The sequence below is a fragment of the Aythya ferina genome, assembly GCF_964211825.1.
Source record: "Aythya ferina genome assembly, chromosome: 8".
NCBI classification, from domain to species: domain Eukaryota; kingdom Metazoa; phylum Chordata; class Aves; order Anseriformes; family Anatidae; genus Aythya; species Aythya ferina.
The window spans coordinates 3,558,781-3,577,431 of NC_140304.1; the positions used below are offsets into that span (position 1 = coordinate 3,558,781).

Consider the following 18,651-nt stretch of genomic DNA (forward strand, 5'->3'; position numbering starts at 1 on the left):
TCTATTTTAATAACCCTCTCAGATTGCTGTGCATGAGATGTGGAAGTAGGAGGTTTAATCTCAGTGCAGTGCCTTTACAATTATAATCAGAATTGAGCAGAGTATTGGTCAATAGGAAATGTGCTCCTCAGGGTAGGGAGAGTACTGTAACAAGAATTAAGTCTCAGGATGTTAGGGAAGGAAACAGTCTGAAAAGAATAATCAGCTGCAGTGGTATGGACCTCATGTTCACGGAAAGAATTCTTAAAAACAAAATAAAAATCTCTAGCAAGAACCAGTAGAAAATTCACAGAGACTGAGATCATGGTAGCGTGAGCAGGAAAGACACGCTGTTTCCAAAATGCTTCCCTTTTGGTTATTTTTGACTTTGAGGTGTTTACAGCTGATGCCAAGGTAAAAGGAAGAAGCTATTCATTCTCTCTTTCTTTATGGCCAAGATTGGTTCCTATAAATCAGTGTAGGGTGAATAAAAATTGTCATTAATTTTTGGGAGGTCATGGGTCATGGAAACATAAAGGTGATAATTGAAAATATCATTCTGAAGACCTCTTTCCTCCTTAATCTCCTAGGCTAAAAGCTAGTCAAGTTTTTCCTTTTTTTTTTTTTTTGTGTCACATAGTGTGTGTCTAGTGTCTTCTAAATTAACTTTGGGCTGCTGGGGGTTGAGGTATTACATAGAAACCAGGGTTAAGTCACATTATTAGACAGTTCTTGATTATTGTCCCTTTTGCTTTTATTCACCTCTATTATGTGTATTATTTGGAATGTGAGATTATATATGATTAACATGAGTTCACTACTTCTACCTACCATAACTGTACTTTGCAATGAGAATCTTACAATATCTCTTAAGACTCTTAAAGATGACTGAGATAAGGTGTAACTTTATAAGGTGCTATAATTCTCTGCTCTACGGATACAACTAACTTAAGGCTTTCTTGCTAATTCAAACTGTATGATTTTAAGTAATCTGATAGAACTGGAAAATTCTACAGTGGAAGAGGACAATTTACAGTTTTGTCTCCTGATTTTAAATTTGTAAGATTAATAAAACACTGGCTGAGATTTGAAATAAGTGATATAACCTATATGCACTATTAACCTGGTAGTGGGGAGTGCAGGGGAATGCATAAGAGGACAGCATGAGACACCTTACCTTCTGTTCATTTGTCTGGGTGCAATAGGATGTTTCTCTCAGAATAACCTTAATAATTACTTTTTTTTTTTCTTTTCTTTCTTCATCCATAGAAGCAGGGAACTATTGCATTCTTGCCTACCTGTAGTGGAGGATGATGTTTCCCCTGTTATATACATCCGTTAGGGCTGCAGGCAAATGACCAGGCCCTGTCCTGAGGCAATCTAACTGAAGATGTGAAAAACTGACTGGAACATGATTTGAGAAATTGCTCTGTGACAGATAATAGTGTAAGAAACTAACAGAAGTTGCAGATTTGCTGTAACTGTTAAGATTATTTGGATTAAGGTATAGTTGTGTGAGAAACAGCTGGATTTCAGAAATAATGGCAGGGTACTTTGAGGGGTGGGGTGAGTGCAGTCTTGCAAGGCAAACAGCAAATAGGTAAACATGTCAGAAATGCCATGCAAAGCTGAGACTACCTGGTAACAATGTCAGACACATCAAACTGGGGCACAGAGGCCAGCAATACTGGGACCACTGGGAGTGGTGGTGTGGTGTGTCATTAGAGGCAGGTTGTTTATTTTGTAGATAAGTAGGACGGAGAAAAGGAGGTAAAAATAATGGGGGAAAAGGCTTTTTAAAATATATATTTGCTGTTTGGGAACCAAATTGTACTCTCTCCCTGAAGGAATTTTCCCTGTACCACCAAAGATCCCATGGTTTCCAGAACAGCTCTAGGTGCCTGTGAGGCTTTTCATGTGTTGTGTTTTTAGGACTGCCCTGGCATTATGGTGTGTAAGCCCCTGTGCAAGTGTGAAGCTGACAAGTAAGCCGTCCGTCTTATGGCAGGCTACAGGAGCCACCTCCAAACGCAAGAGCTGCAAGATGTGTCCAAAAGCGTGTGAAGCTGAACATAGTATGAATATTCCAGAGTGCAAGTCATCTTGTTATCAGAGAGTTCAGTTTTAGATTAGATTATTTTTGTTTCAAAATAGCACCAATCTGGAATTCTTGAACAAGCTATTTTAAGTATTACCACAGATAGGGAGTTATTTTTTTAAACTTGCTTTCAGTGCAAAGATGTGCACTGCCATTGTGTCTTGAATAAAGAGATGCCAGCAATATGGCCTGAGTCTAACCAGTGTTTCTTCAGCTGCCTCAGCTTCTCTAGAGCCTTGAAACTGCAGCAGGCCACAAGGTGCCTTCCAGTGTCAAAGCACCAGCTTGAAATACCAGCAAGAGACTGTGTAGAGTGGCAAGGGGAAGGATGTGCTGTAAGTCTTGTCCACTTGTCCACTAGCACTGATCTGTCCTGCTAGTGGTAAAAGTTTCTGTTCTGCAGAAAACAGAGCAGGCCTTGCCAGCACTTCTGAGAGAAAGGAAGGCCTGAGCTACACTTTCAGTCACTCTGACTATCCCTGGTGGGGATTATTTGGATGATTGCAGGATCATTTGGTGGCTCTCTCTCATAACGCACCTTTGAACTCAGACTGCCTTAATCTAGTCCTGAATAGAAGTTAATTTAGAGCTATTCAGAAGCTAATTTAGAGAGATTTACTGAGCTCTCTTCAAAGGAGCAGTCTTTTAGGATTCCATTTCTAACACGTGATTTTTTTTTTTTCTTCTATGATTTCCAGGCTGTGTGTCAGGAAAAAAAGCCTTGGTTACTATCGTAACAGGTCAGATGGTGGTTACTTGATATCTTTTTAGCAGTACTCAGGTCTTTTGGAAACACCAATACTTCCTTAGGGCAGTGCAGGGACAAGCTACGTGTGACACACCTGTGTGGCTTTGGCCCCACTGGTATAGGCAAAGATCCCTTCCTGGGACCACAGGGAATGCCCTAATACCAATGAGGCTGGATAATAATGAAGGCCTAATACCTTGCTTGGGCTTCAGGCTCTAGGCCATAGTGGTCTTCATAGCTCCTGAAGTGGTCTGGCCTTGCCACTAGAGCACACCACTCACTATGCTATGTCACTACTGTGACCACTGCACTCTTTCATTTATTAAGTTGTGAGTAACCAAGAAGTTTCTCCTTGTTGAAGCTTGGGTCAGTTGAGGAGATTCTACTAAAAATCCCTAGGCCATCTGGGACGAAAATCTTTTCCAGTGTCTGCCCACCGGATTCTGGCGGGACCAGAATCTGATGGGATATGGGGACTACCATAGAGCTGGCCTTGACTGAATCCATACACACTTTATGACCAGCATCTGCTCTGCAAGAATGATGTCTTGGAATCATACTGGAGCTGAGGAATGGTGTGCTGCTGGCAGCATGGGACAGCCCCGGTGGGACACCAGGAGCAGCCAGTGGGGGAAACAAGAGCTCGGGTCCCTCAGCAGCACTGCGCTGAGCACAGCTCTGCGGGCACGGCAAGTCTGGAGCGGGCTGTACGGTCTTCCATAAGGCCATCTTGCTGAAAAATCCAAAACTCTTCTCTCCAAACAAACATAGCTTTGGAGATATGGCTACCACAAGTAGCAAGCAGAAACTAGAGAATGAGGATTCTCTAAATAGCAAAAACTCATAATCAGTGATCAATAATGGGCAAGATATCTGTAAACAAAACTTATTCCTTTTCTGTTGTAAGCCAGGGCTTTTTGTCCTGGCTTCCCCAACAGCCACAACAGTTACCCGCCTACTTTTTTGCCTTGAATGGCTTGTGGTCTCCTGGATTGCAGCCCTAATCTTTTCATTTACTATGTTATTTTATTTTCAGGAATCTCACACCTTGTTAGGCCCAAGTAACTCAGCCTGAGGGCTAACCCTAGCTGAACAGGGTGTTTGCTGACAAGGGCAGCAAAAGAGCAGTTGTGGACTTGGCTTGCCTCAGCCAAGGCCAAAGGAGAGGAGGTGGCAGCAAGGCATGGCCTACAGACGTGCCAGGCTGGCTGAGGGCAACGTGAGGCCTGTGGGGATGCCTGGGCCTGGGTAGAGGCTCAAGTGCTGATGTCCTGACTGAAAAAAGGATTTCTCTGCACTGGGAGAGGTGGACGTGCAGAAAGCTAGGCTTTAGGCCTAAAAGCTGGTTCTAACCTGTAGTGCAGGCAGGGGATATACATGGCTCTGGATTAGGAATGGCATTGGAAGGAAGAAAACTATATGACCAGTTCCCCCGGCACTTCAAATCCTTCCTCACTTGCAGCAGTGTAAGCCTGGTGTCAAATTCCATGGAAGGGTCTGAATTTGTAGGCATTGTAGTGTGGCTATAAATGTTGCACTGAACAGGAGGCTGTGGCTGTCCTGACCCTGTGTGCTTGGGCATGCTTTCTTGCTTGCATTCGTCATTTCTCTGTGGTGCCAGGAGGGAGCTTCTGTATTTTTCTGAACAACTTCCTAACAGAAGGGATTGGTAAAGAAGTTAACTGGGGCTGAGTTACTTTTTTCTCTGTTACTCTTCCTAGTCAGATAACTAAACAGATTTTTTAAAATAAATAAATAAATGTTTTGAAAACACTGGATTACTCAGTCTTTTGTAGTTCCTTCTACAAGAGAACATACCAAATAAAAGGGAGCCTAAGGATTCCAATAGGGAGATGGGCACATCTTTGTGTCTATGTGTGGGAAGCACTTGAAAATTGCCTCCTACGGGCAGATTAGTGACTTGTTAGGAGAAGGAAGCTTTTTTTTAAATATGCTTTGTATAAACTTTAAATTGCGGAAAGAATCTACTTCCCTGTAAAATTCATTATTCAGGTACTATCTGAAACAAATATCAGGCTGACACTTCACAAATTGTTTGCTACTGATTCTCCTATTATTTTACAGATGTTCTGAAAGTTTTCGCACCAGATTCTCTTGAAAATATGTAAAGCCAAGGGCGGGTTTCATTCTGCAGCATCGTTGTTTTGGCAGGTACACAGAAAGTTGAGTGGGCTGGTCACGTGCTTCCTATCTGTCAGCTCATCACTGTTAATAGGAGCTTGAAGGAAAATTGCCGTTATTTCACGCAGCACTGGATGTTGAAAGTTCATGTGTCAAGAAAAGGTGGACATGGAAAGAACTGAATGTTTCATAAGTCTTTTTTTTTTTTTTTTTTTTTTTTTTTATCTACAGAAGATGTCCCTGTGCTAACCTGTTGGTGGCAGTTACCTTTTGTGTAGATGGGATCTTGGGTTAATTTGGACTTGCTGATGCTTTTTGAAAAGGATGTTGCACTCAGGCTGGAGTCTGCCTACCCTACAACATTGAGTGGGATTTTTTTCTGCATTGTTCAAGTCCATCTAAAGGCTGACAGAGTACTGCGGTGCACATTTTCCTGACTTCATGGAGGTATAGTTTATACTCGAGTGCCAGCTATTGATACCTCTCTTAACTGCTGTGTGTATTGATGTTTCTTAGCTGTAGAGTTGTGCTGCAAGTTCCAGCAGTTCTGTAGTAGCAGCTCCGTATATCCATGGTGGATATGGGTGCCCATGAATACAGGTTGAAGCTACAGCTCTATATCTTTAAAGATGAAACACAAACTTTCTTAGCTTTCCTTGTCCAAAAGCCATTCTAACAAGCCAAATTACCCACGTTCCTGGGCTGTAATTTGTCCCAGACGATAAATACAGAGTTGCGCTTAGGCTGGATTAGAGGCCTCCTGGAGTGTTTCAAACAGTTCGGTACTTAGAGGTTTTGGGATGGCATGTTACAGCATGACTGTAGTATGACTGATTTGCTAAAATGGCTGGTTTGCCATTCATAGTGCACCACTCAAATAGAACTTGTCTTCCTATTGATTGCAATAGCAGCTAGGTGAGATGAATCATACCAAAGAGCCATCTAAATTTAGCTGCCTGAATATTGGACACCTCATCTGAACTGGTCATCTAGATTAGTCTCAAAATTAGTCATCAGAGATAAGCAGCTCAACAGGTCAGTCTGACCTGCATTAAGGTAGGTTTCTAGCAGAGACTGGGGGATAAATCATCTCCGGAGATAGCTGTTTTTCTCTGATGATTCTCGCTTAATTTAGTGACTTTTGACAATAAGGTGAGAGAAGGTTCTATCCTTTGGTAAAGCATCTTTTAAACTTCAGTTATCAACATCCTTCCTTTTAATTGTGAAAAACTGTGTTTGTCTGAAGCATGAAACTGAGTTTGCCTCTTTTATTAATTCCTCTTTTTTCTTAATATTTTTATTTTGATTGTGAATTAGAATAATTTCTCCCCTTTTTCTCCTACCCTTGGAAATGTTCTATATTCTTTATTTAAACATATTTTTTTTCCAGTGATCAATACTTGAGCTAAAGCTATGTGTTTCAGTGTTCTCTCCTTTACAACATAGATCAAACAGTGTTGTGAACCCATACATCTTCCCTGTCAAACATTTAATTTATTGTGCTGTTCATTTATAGCTTGAGACTAGAGAACTATTGGTTGACAAAAGAGGATGGATGGCTTTTTTATTGAGTCCTTACATAGCTGGCAGAAGATAGCAAATGGGGGAAGGAAATGTGCAATACTCCTTTCCAAACTTCTAATAAATTGTGGGTGGATCACAAGGGGTTTATGCTAACTTAAATAACTGTTGCATTGCATTTTCAAAGGTTGGGGCAGGGGGGAGGGGGGGGGAAAGGGAGGTTGACTATCATTTGTGTGATTCACTGTGGTTAAACTGAGCATCAGAAAGCTTAAAAATGAACTTTCCTATAGTGATATGTGACAACTAATATTATGGGTACACAGCATGATCCATTTCTAATGCATTTTTGGTTGTTGCTTCATCCTTCTGAACTTAAAATAATGTTAACATTAATACTAAACAACAGCTGTTTTATTTATACCAGTGTACTGCTGAGCTTTTTTTCAAGTTAGTAGTTTATGGTAGTGGGAAAGTGACTTTGGCTTGCTTCTCTAGCAGCTCCTAGCTGTGAGCTTGTTCATGCACAGGGCGGTCATGCTGTGGGCAGGGCTTCGAAGCCCAGATGTTGCTGCTGCCTTGCAAGTTCCTGGTTATGGGGCAGTGTGCATGCCCTGGTTAATTGCTCTTGCTCTGATCATCTTGAAGTACATACAAATCTTACCACTGTATAAAAATACAGATGCTTATTGGTTTGATCTAATCATTCCCTGGTTTGAATCTTATTTTTGTCTTTTTTGTTTGTTTACTAGTATCAAATTGTAAGTTTCATCTCTAGCTTTGGAGACTTCTGACTCTTCCTCTGCTGCTTTTGTGTCACAATATCCACCCCATCTTTCTCAATATATGTAATGATCTTGCTTCTGTTGAGTGATTTTACACATGTACATATATAATATTTGTCCTGAGCATCCCAGAAGCACAAATAACTCTCTTCCCCCCAGATTTGTTTGTAAGGTCTCTTGCCCTGTCAGCATTCAAAGCATGTTCTTACTATGATTCCTAGTGGAAAAAGTGGACAATTATTACTGGATTAGTAATCCAGGAGAATAATTTCTGAACTGCGAATGCATTGTCACTGATGCTGTCCCCTTAAGGGAAATTCACCCTTAACATATGTAAATTTAAAATACATAATTTTGTAATGATCTCTTGACTACAGGCTATCGGTGGTATAATCCATGCACTCTGAATTTCAAAGTGTTGTTTTGTAGTAATAGTAGAAAACTTGTATCCTCCTTCTCTATCACTAGAGGGGGACAAAACCTATTTATCATAATTAGAGATTGTGATTGGTTTCAAGTTATCCGTCTTGATGGATTGGTTAGAATATAGATCTGTATTTTACATTTCTCTATCATTCCTGAATTTCTCATGTTTCCATTTTTCTTTGGTTAATCTTTCATTTAAGTGTGATAACTAAAGCTAATATTGCGGTTTACACACGCATGCAAACAATATGTAAACAATTGAATGACTATTAGCAAAGAGCGTTGCAGCCATTAGACTAACAGAAGTGTTTCTACTAAGCAAAAGGAGAATGAGTGCATTATCTAATGATTCTCTTAAGAATTTTGAACAGTGTATAAGTGAAGCAAATGCAAGGAGAGGGATATCTGAGCTTTTTACAATGAAGTGAAGTTTCTGCTTGGCCACATCTTAATAAACAGAAGCAAGCTAAGCCATGTTGCTTTTATCTGCGCGGAATGAATGGCACTTCAATCAATAAACCCAATAGCGAAGAGTAAGTGGTTGTAAGTATATGGCTGCAAATGTCAAATATAGTGTTTAGAAATGCATTGATAAAACTGAGATTTTTGTATTTGTTTATTTTTAGGCAAAATATACTTGTATAGTAATTGGTACTGACCGTGAAAATAACATGCAGAATTAATACCACGATTGATTTTTGCAGTGAAAAACAGTTTCATACCACAACCTCATTATCTAGAAATCAACGTGGTAAAATCTTACAATAGGGTCATAAACAGGACAGCAGAAGTCAAACTAATTCCATTCACTGCTATTTCATTCAGGAAAAAATCCTGTGTAGAATAGGTAGAACAAATGAAGAATAGCCATGGATCTGATACGCTGTAACAGATTTACCTTCCACCTGCACATTTCCAGCCTCTCAGGAAAAGCATCAGCCAGACGTTGCTGTTTGAAAGATTTAAAAAAGAACATATCTTAAAGCTTCGTAGGCAAAGGGTGGGGGCTATGCATCTCTTAGGAATTAACACTTAAAAATGTGTGTGCACCCTCACATGGAACACTTTTTACCTTGTCTTAAGCAGCTAGTTTGTGGAAGCTGTTGTTAGCGTTTTCTAGCACTGACTTTCTGTCTTCCAGGCTTCTTGAAACCTTACTTATAAATATATTTGTATATACAATTCTCCAGTCTTTCATCAAGAGATAATGTTTGAATTTCTGGAGATTGTCTCAGAACTGATTGCTTAACCTTCTCCAGCATCAGCAAAATGTACCGAACTACTCCCTTCATATTTTCCTCAACAAAGCAGCTTATGGAGCTTCTCTTACCCTGTGGTAACTCTGACCCAGGCTAGCAGCTTTTCAGTTTCCAGTGAAGCAGAGTTCATGGTGTGGAGCCTAAGTAGCTTGTTCTGGGGCTGAATGTTTCTACAAGGAGTTTGTTAGCTTAGCCAAAGGAAAAGCCAAGCAGCACTGGGGCAGACCAGAGCCATGTGTAGCACAATTAAGTTCTCATTCCTGCATGTCAACAGCTCTCGTACTGCTCTGTGATGGGCCAAACAGTTGGGTTTGAAAATATGACCTATCTTGAGCAGGTGCAAACATCATTATACGCTTTGGTCTTCGCCAGGCCTACATGGCTCATCCACAGGGCTGTCGTCAGCACTCATTGACAGAGTATTGACGAGCATTCTCAGTAACTGATATACACCTCCAAAATATTTCTGTGGTTGTCTCTAAAGGGGCACATTAATTCATACTAAGCTAGATGGTTTGCACTAGCTCCCTTTAAAGACCACATGCACACTAAGTCATAGATAGGTATCAGGCAAACTTAAACTGTTAAAGAGTGAAGGGTTGCACCTTCACCCATAGGTACCTGTACCTACAAACACCTCCTGAGAGGCCTACACCATTCTGCGTTTTAAGAGACTTGGTGGGTTCAACATCTTCACAAGGAGATTTTAAACAAAAGTATACTCCAGTTGCTTCATACAAGCATGTTAGCTAGTTGTTTTTCCATTCTTTTTAAAGAACTGCATTGAACGTAAATATATGGTTGAGAAAAGATCCATTAGAATTAAACTATGTACACTGTAAGCTACTGTCAAACTTCAAATATTTCTGGTTTCCTCCCTCTTATTCCTTTTATTTTCTCAATAAATAATGCACTTGTTCAGTAAGTGAAATAGACTGCTTCAGTAGCCATCATGTACTTTATTTTTGCTAAGCTTTTGTCTGTTTTTATATCATCTCATTTTAGCGAGATGGAGGAAAAAAGTCTTCTCACTTTTTTTTTTTTCCATTTAAACTTATTGCAAATTAGTTGAAAGGTTTTGTTTGTCCCTAGTGCATCTTAGGTTTGGTGTAATGGATACCATTGAGTCCTTGACACAGCATAGGTAGATAAAACATGGGGTGCCTATAGTGTGTCTAGATATTCAACATTAGTTTCATTAGTTTCTGAAATTCCTGATATATTCTTCCCCATACTGCCTCCCTCTTCCCCCTCTATAACCTTTTACTGTTTTGTATGCGTTCTCATACATATATATATATATATATATTTTTATTTATTTATTTTTTCACAAGATAATAGAAAACTACTTCCCTACTCTTATAAATGTCAAAGATGTACACTGGGGATAACGCGGGAAAAGGTTCTGTTTAAAATAGCCCCAGCAACATTGAGGCAAGTAATGTTTTGTTATGTTGCCTGGTGAGCTAACCCTAGAGCAAATCATGCAGGAAGATGAATATGTTTTGAAGGCCTTTGAGAACAGTGATTATTCTTCAAATGTATCCTAACTGCAGAAACATGCCTAAAAAATAAATGCTTTATTTACACAGAGAGAATTCATAAAGTGTTCATTATCTTTTAGAAAAGTTTCATTGCCTGTTTTATGTGTAAGCAAAAAAATCTACTTTTGTGTTTACACCTGTCTAAATATTTCATAGACCCTCCTGCTATTTTCTTGATAGTTTGATTTCCAATCTCAGGTTGGCACCTAGAGATAGATTTTCAGTGATGTTCAAGAATGTGCATGTTGCTTGTAGCACAGCTGCCTCCATGTGTAGGTGATGGACCAAGTCTGTGTCCATTCATTGGGTACTGCACCCACCATTTAAATGTCAGTGTGTCATTGCAATGGAGTCTCCAGCACAGAGATCAAAATAATATCCCTTCAAGACGTTTCATAGCTGAGCTCCACTCACACAAAGCAATAGACCTGTTTTGTTACTGCTATCTTACTTTCCTGCCCAATATCCATTGTGGATCAATATCCATTATGAACTTTTTCCATAACTCAACATATTTATCCTCCATACTCAAATTAAAAAAAAAAAAAAAAAAAAAAAAAAAGAAAAGAAAAAGAAAATAATAGTTTTTGAAGGTAAAAAGAATACTAGACTTAACTAAATATGTTTTAACTTGGTCTACATTTTAAAGCTCGGTTGAATACGAGTAGAATATGTGCTTTTTTGTTTGTATTCCTAGTCTGAAAGAGTGATATGGATTGTACTTTTCTCCATTACCGTCTTTTTGGTGCATCTTCACATAGGGATGTGTTTGCCTCTTGGGAAGTTGGCAGTGTAAGTGGCTGACAAACTAGCTAATAAATCTGAGGTTAATAGGGCTGTAGACAGCAAAGTACATAGGCGTAGGAAGGATCACCAGCCACTGAATGCTGCACATCTAGAAACTGTCAATACAGAGTATGAAAAATGCAAAGGACAAAGCAAAACTAGGAGAAGTTCCAGCTCATTTTTCTGCTTGCTGAAGCAATCTCTCACATCAGCATATCCTGGTCCTTTAGGGAAGAGATGTGTTTAGGGCCTGATCTTTCTTCTATTCATACCACTAGAAAGTCTCCTTTTAACCTAAAGTGGACAGGATCAGATCATTAATGACTACGTCCCCAAAAATCACACCAGAAAAATAACAATGCTTCAGGTTATACCAAAATCTGTATACCAAGTAGCTCTCTCTTGCCTATTTTTTTTTTTTTCAAATTCACTTTGAGGTATTTAAGGATGCATGTTGGATCTTTAAAGCTGATTATTCTAGTTCTCTTAATTAGTGGACCAAATGACTGATACAGCTGCTGTGCACTTGTGGTAGCAAGGACAATTTCTATCTGGGGAAAAAAATCTTTTGAAGAAATTTTCTGTGCACTAAATTAAATCCCTTGAAGTAGCTTGTGGCCAGAAATTTGAGCAAGTCAGCATGGTGCTCTTGAACTCAGTGGAGCCACACTGGTGTCTGTTGCCTGTGATTGCCGTTGAATAATGAAATGAAATACTCTTGGTGCATTAACACAAGTATAAAGCAGGAAAGGGAGAAAAGGTGTTGCGATTCTCCTAAAACTGGTCAGAGAAATGAGAATTGCCAAAGACTTGCATCTTTGATGTGCTTTTCATTTATCTAAAACCGCCATAAAATTAGCTGACCAGAGAGTTAAAGGTGTGCCATGCACATCCCCGTACTGCCGAGGAGACCCCTCCCGCACCTGGAAGGCTGCCAGGCTGTTCTGCTGCTTCCTTTGAAGGCACCATGCCCTTAAGGCCCCACTCTCTCCTCTTCCTTCCCTATGAGGGTACTTCTCAGATGCTTTTGATCGTGGAAGGATGTTGCCACGAGGTTGTTGTTTCAAAAGGATCCAGGATGCCCCACGCCAGCTGGCTGGGGGTGACCGCCTGCCTCAGGGCTCTTTCCTCTTGCTGTGGGCACTGCACCCTCTGATGGCATTGCGCCTCTTGCAGGCAGCTGCTCACAGCCTGGGAGTGTTTTCCAGAGCACGGAGAAGCAGCAGGTAGTGGGAGCCAAGGTTACTGAAGGTGAGCTGAAGGAGGAGCAGGCTGCGAGCAGCGTCCTGGCACTCCCATAAGGCAGATCCTTGCTGCTGTGTCACCACAAAGCGTATCTTCCATGCCATGGTGTTTTAATATTGAATTAGTGCCATCGGTCAGGAGCATTATTATTTATTTCCTAGATAGGTTTGAAGCTAAAGTGCTGGTTTTGGCAGCGATGGGGCATAGCCTGCCTAAAGAGGGAAGGGAGCAGACAAGCCTATTAACCACATAGGACCATGGGTTCATACACAGAAGTCTTGTCCTTTGGAAGGGTAATCTGAAAGGAGGTCCCCATGCTACCAGGTAAGCACAGCACCTCCTTTAGTATTGCATAAATAATCCTGCTGGCTATAGACTGAGTTAATTGCATGGTTAAGTGCTGGAGTGGGGGCACTGGAGTCTGACAGCGAATCACGACTTGTAATGTTATCTGGAATAAAGCTGTTATGGTTTGCCCTTACCCAAAGCTGAGGTTCACTGATGTACATCATATTACTGTCTGAAAGAGGTTTCCACTATAAACATACATTACTCAAAATTAGATAGTGTTAAATTATTGCTCTGGCAGTGGGCAAAGTGAGCTGGCACTTGAGATTTCCTTTCTCATAGCCACACTTTTCACTAAGTCCTTGCATGACAGGAAATAATTGTGCCCAAACTCAGAGAAGTACGTATTCACACACAAAATGCATGTTCTGACACAAAAGGCCCTGTCTTTGATTTAGTGGGCTATGAAACTGAATACTCTGGCCTCATTGGTATTCTCTAATGGTTTTGTGTTTTGTTTTTACCTGACCATTAAGTGTTTTAACAACATGGATATTGGGTGTGGAAATGGTGCAATTTCTAATGTTTTTTCAATACTACTACAAGAAGTATATATGCTATGGAGAAAGTACCAGTTGTTCTGGCTTGTGAAAGAGAAGCTGCTATAGTTGTCTTTCTATCTTTAAACTCTTTCAATAACTATCAAATATGGACTACTGTCAGAGGAGGGTTACTGTATTAATAAACCTTTGGTCTGTTGCAATATGCTCCTTAGTTTTCCAGAACAACAAAAAAAAGTTGCACTTATACTACACCCCTAAATTTACAAAGGCTTTTAATTTTCAATACTGCATTAATGTTGAAAGATATTTCTGATTTATTCAAAAACATGCTTTTATTTCACACTCATCTATTGCAATGAAGTCATGATGCTTGTGCCTACGACCCCAGAGTCAGTTGTCAGAGAAATAAATGTGGCAACACAGATTCAATCCAGGGCTTCAGTGCAGCATCGAGTGCAAAGAACATAGGAGAAGATAAGTGCCTTTCTGAAACAGAAACATTTATTAGAAAAATCTATTTGTTTTTGTCAGCTCTATTTGAACAGAGTGTTTCAGTGTCAAAATCTCCACTTAATTGAAATACATATATATTTAAGTTTTGCAGTGATCCCATGCTCCTGGGGCTTATCCAGATTCCATTGGTAGCAGCTGAGAGGTTCCTATCAATTTCAGTAGACTTTGTTTATGCTCTCTGTTAAAAAATCCTTATTTTTGTCAACATTAAACTGAATAGTACATATTGAAAGTAAAAGAGTTTGTCATATAACTCACGCTCAAAGAACCCAGATCCAATATGTGCAGGATTCTGTATATGTGCAACTTTTGTTTTCTGTCAACCTCCATTAAATATAAAGGGAGTAAGGCTCATCCTAGAAGCACTTAGAACAAGAATTTAAACCAAGAATGCTGAAGTATCAGAATTCTTCATTGCCCAAATATTTGAAAATCTGACCTTCCTCAGAATTTTCTACCAAAGAAATAGTATAAATTTAACAGCTATATTTGCAAATGGGAGAAAAACATTCTGCAAGAGGATTTGCCTGAACTGTAGATTAAAATGTTTAAGGAGTATCATTCTTTAATTTTCAGCCTTACCTTTCGTGGGTTGTGATTTCATAAATTAGTTGTTTACCCCCTTAGTCTTTGCTGTCTGAGCATTCAGGTTGCCTACGCTCCCCCTCACCTATGGGGAGAAGCCGGCAGCTCCGACCAGGAGCGGTGGTGAAGTCAGGTACGTGGAGTCGTGTGCTGGAGGTTGCTGTTGCCTATGGTAGGGCTTTAAGTGACCATCTGAGAACAACTTGTAGATGGGTAAAGACCGGTGAAATGTGTGCTATCTTTAGCAAACAAGGAGTGTGACTGGAAGCCTTTTTCTCTGACCTACAGGAAAAGATGTGCTAATAAGCAGCAGTCAATGCATCAAACAGAATGGCTGCATTTTCACTGAAAGTTGGTTTCATGCTTAAAGGGGAGATGGATAATTAAGACTTCATCTTCCAAATTATTAAATATTGATTTGTAGACATTTAGCAGCAGGCATAAAGCTCTCCTGAGAACTGGCAGCAACTGTCTAAAAGATTATAAAAGATTTTAGTTCTCCATGTAGAATTTAGCTTTTTGTTTTCTTTTGTTTAAAATTTATGAAATGAGAGTAAAATAAATCAGGAGGTAAATTCTAACCCTCTGAGAGTGTGTGAGTTCTGCTCCATGTGGCCGTTCAGAGTCGAAATGGATATATGATTTTTTTTTTTTTTAAGGTTTGTATTGGCTTTTGGTTTATTGAAGTGTCAGGGGGTTTATAAGCTCTTCAACTCCAATTTTGATTGTTTTATCCAACTACTGTCACTTCTTATCAGTATTAAAGGCAGAAATCAAAGCACGGGACCCATGGGAAGTGGCGTTTCAAATGTACACCACTGCTCTTCTGTGTCACTGTTCTGAACTACGCACCCTCCACTCCTGACAGCACACCCACAACAAGATAAAAAAGTGAATTCATGCTTTGTTAATTCATTTGTGAATTAAACAAAGGATATATTTTTTTTTTAACTAGAATTTTTTTCTTTCCACCTGCCTTGTTATTTCCTTTATTTCTTAGGAAAACTGCTAAAATACAAGAGACCGCATAGGACAGCTTTGTTTAGGCAGCCGGTTTCTCTTCACCCTTCTGCTAATTTTAAGTTGGTAATCTACATGGTTACATCTGTTCAAGGAAGTGAAAATAAAGTATTCCAGCTTAACTGCATCTTGCAGGTGTTTCTCCCTGAGAGAAAGCGACCCAGATACATTAACTGGAATTGAAAACTTAGCCCTAAGCGTGGTACTTGTTGGTCTGAGCCAAGTCAACCAGACACTGAGCTGCTCAGCATGGGCCCACCCGCAGGACACAGCCATGCAGAGGATTCCATGTGTGAGGTTACTTGAAAAGCTGTGCCTCTGTGGGAAGAAAATAACTCAAGTTAAAGGGAAAGGAAGAGTTAAGAAAAACTTTTTCTTTTTTTCCTTTTTCCTTTTTTTTTTTTTTTCAGTTGTCTATGCATTAGAAACCAACATGAATTTTCACAGTCCATTTTATTTGGGTTAGCAAGTGTATTGAATTTAAGAGATGACATTTTCTGTGCTTTATTCACAATAGGTTCACGTTGATCAAATCCATTTCAGAATGTTCCCCATTTTATGCAGACTCACTTTAAATAAGTGTAAGCAAAGTATGTTCATTTTACCACTGGCTCAGTTTATTAGGTTTTAAAAGTGCATTTCCACTATACCATCAACAGCAGTAAGGGAAAAAAAGGAGTGGTGACGGAAAGTCTGTTTGACAGAGTAAATTGTCTCTTTGCACATGTGTATAGATAGGTGTGTGGATTTATATGGGTGAAGTAATGGCAATGTTACTGATGGAGAAGGCACATTTTAGCATTATAATGACAAATCGTGAAAGATGACACACTTAAAAAAAAAAAAAAAAAAAAAAAAAAAAAAGATGTATATTGGAGATGTGATTACTTCCTACCTTCAGCAAATGGAAAATTGACTGAGACAAGAGAAACCAGCAAGTTAGGGTCCAAACTGAAACACTAAGCTATGTCCACATGGTAAGTAAAAAGTAATAATTACAAAAAAAAAGTCAGATTTTAAAGGGGTAGAAAGAGAGGCAATACAACTAGAAGTCAATACTTTCATATTACTTTAAACACTGCAGTTGCAAAAGCAGATATTTCATGACAAGATCTTACAGTGGCATAAACAGGAGAAAAAAACATGGTGAAGCAGGCAAATCTGTACATTTGCACATTTGTAAATAAGCATATATATTTATTTTTAAATAAGCATACAATATATTTTTATGTTCTTAGGATTATATTAAATTCTTTACCTACTTTGACCATTTCAGCTGGGCTGTAGACCCAGGAGGGAAATATATTTCATGTTGTTTTTGTTTTGACAATTTTTATTGTTAAGTGTTGTGCACTGATATTTTATTTTTTTTTTTTGCGCGTGGGTGCTCAAGTTTGGATATTTGAATTCTGAGGCCCTTTTATTCATCTTGTCATCTGTCATTGACGTAACTGACTTCCATGACAGTGTTGACAGGATTTATCTAAGAGTTTGCTGGATGACACACTTTTAAAAATAAAATAAATAAAAGGGTCCATCATCTGGGGGATATGGGATTGGAAGTCAATGGGTGTTGATGGTGCTTAGTTTCACAAAGAGCTATTCAGGAACTCACCCAAACACCTCTTACAGATTTCTCTTTTTATATATGACCATGTTCGTATTCCCTTCAGGTCGGAGAACAAAATGTGGTGTTGGTATTATTTTTTTTTTGCTTTTTTTCCTTTCCGTGGCCTGCCAGATAATCAAATATGCACATGCATTTATTTATTTTTTTGACATTTCAGAAATACTAAATGTTGTATTCTGGTGATAATGCTTTCTGAAGAAGGAAGGAGATGGCCCATTTAATAATGTATACTTCATTTACAGTTTGGAGTGTTAGCCAACTACTTGCGATGATACTTCTTCCAGTCATAATACTGATATATGCAGAGTTCTAACTACATTTTTAAATAGAACAACAACTGAATGATACATTCAAAATAATTCATGGAGAGGAAATAGAAGTATTTCAGCATGGGAGAATATTTATGCATTATTTAACAGCAATAATGTTTGAATTCATACATTATGCAAATGCTGTTATAATCGGGAAAATGAAAGAACTTGGACTGCTGCAACATCTTTAAATCTACCATTAGGTACTTATTTGTGCATATCATTTAATACTGCACAATGTTACAGTATGTCACTTCAAAAGAGAAGTTCACAGAGACTAACAGGTTATAAAATAGTAAAGCTGATGAATTCCTGATTGCTACCTTGATGCTAATGTCTATAAATTTATCAGCAAACAAGAGTAAAGGCTTTAATAGTAATTTACATGAACTCCTCTTCTGGAGACAAGTTACTGGGGTTTTACACACACTTCACATTTTGGTTTGTGATCCTTACCTATACACACCCCCACACAACAGACCAGAACACATTGTGGGCTGACACAGCCAAATTATATTTTCTTAATCTATCAGCAGCTACATTCCCAAACTATCAAAACCAGCAAGCCTGGCCATCTAAAACCAAAGCTAGTTTAGTCTCCTATTATCTTCAAGACTAAATATAAAAATGTCAAGCCTCTAATTTGGTGAAAGGCATTAAGAGACCTTCCCTCTGACTTGTTTGATCCATTCGTATTTCTGCTTAATTAAATATAGAAAACTCCATATATGTGTGTGTTCACTTGATTGCAGTTTTCTAGTGCCACGTTTCCTTTAGAGCATCTCTGCTATCCCAATGAGGAGGCAGGAGTGGTGCAAGAAGGGCAGTGACCCATGAAGGCTGTACTCTCTGTTCTGTCTTTTGACCCTCGGAGGCAAAACCCACTGAGTTTGCTTGCTGCCCACCTCCACAGCCACTCTACGGCTGTGCTTTTTATAGGCTTGCTCTGGCCAGTGTTCAAGATCTTTGGGTCTCTTAAGTCTGCACCCACGAAAAGTAAAAATGCACGGGATACAGGAAGAACAGAGTAAGCAAGTCTTTCTTATGGAGAATGCTGGAGCTGGTCGTGAAAATTATAATAATAAAACAACTACAACAAAATAGCCTGTAACTGTTTGGTCTGTTCTCTTTGGTCCCTATGGGAGTGAGAACTTGAGAAGTATCAGAGCTGGCTATCTTATGTGTTCCAATTTCCCACCTTTGACAAA

At 39.2% G+C, this 18,651-nt stretch overlaps 1 long non-coding RNA gene across 1 annotated transcript in view; it reads left to right on the top strand.

Annotated features, from left to right (window-relative positions):
- The first annotated feature begins 5,213 nt into the window (after positions 1 to 5,213).
- LOC311440276 overlaps positions 5,214 to 18,651 on the top strand; it is a 125,481-nt gene continuing 112,043 nt past the window's right edge. Inside the window, exon 1 of the long non-coding RNA XR_014695304.1 lies at positions 5,214 to 5,414. This is a non-coding gene — a long non-coding RNA (uncharacterized lncRNA). The remainder of the gene's footprint in view (positions 5,415 to 18,651) is intronic.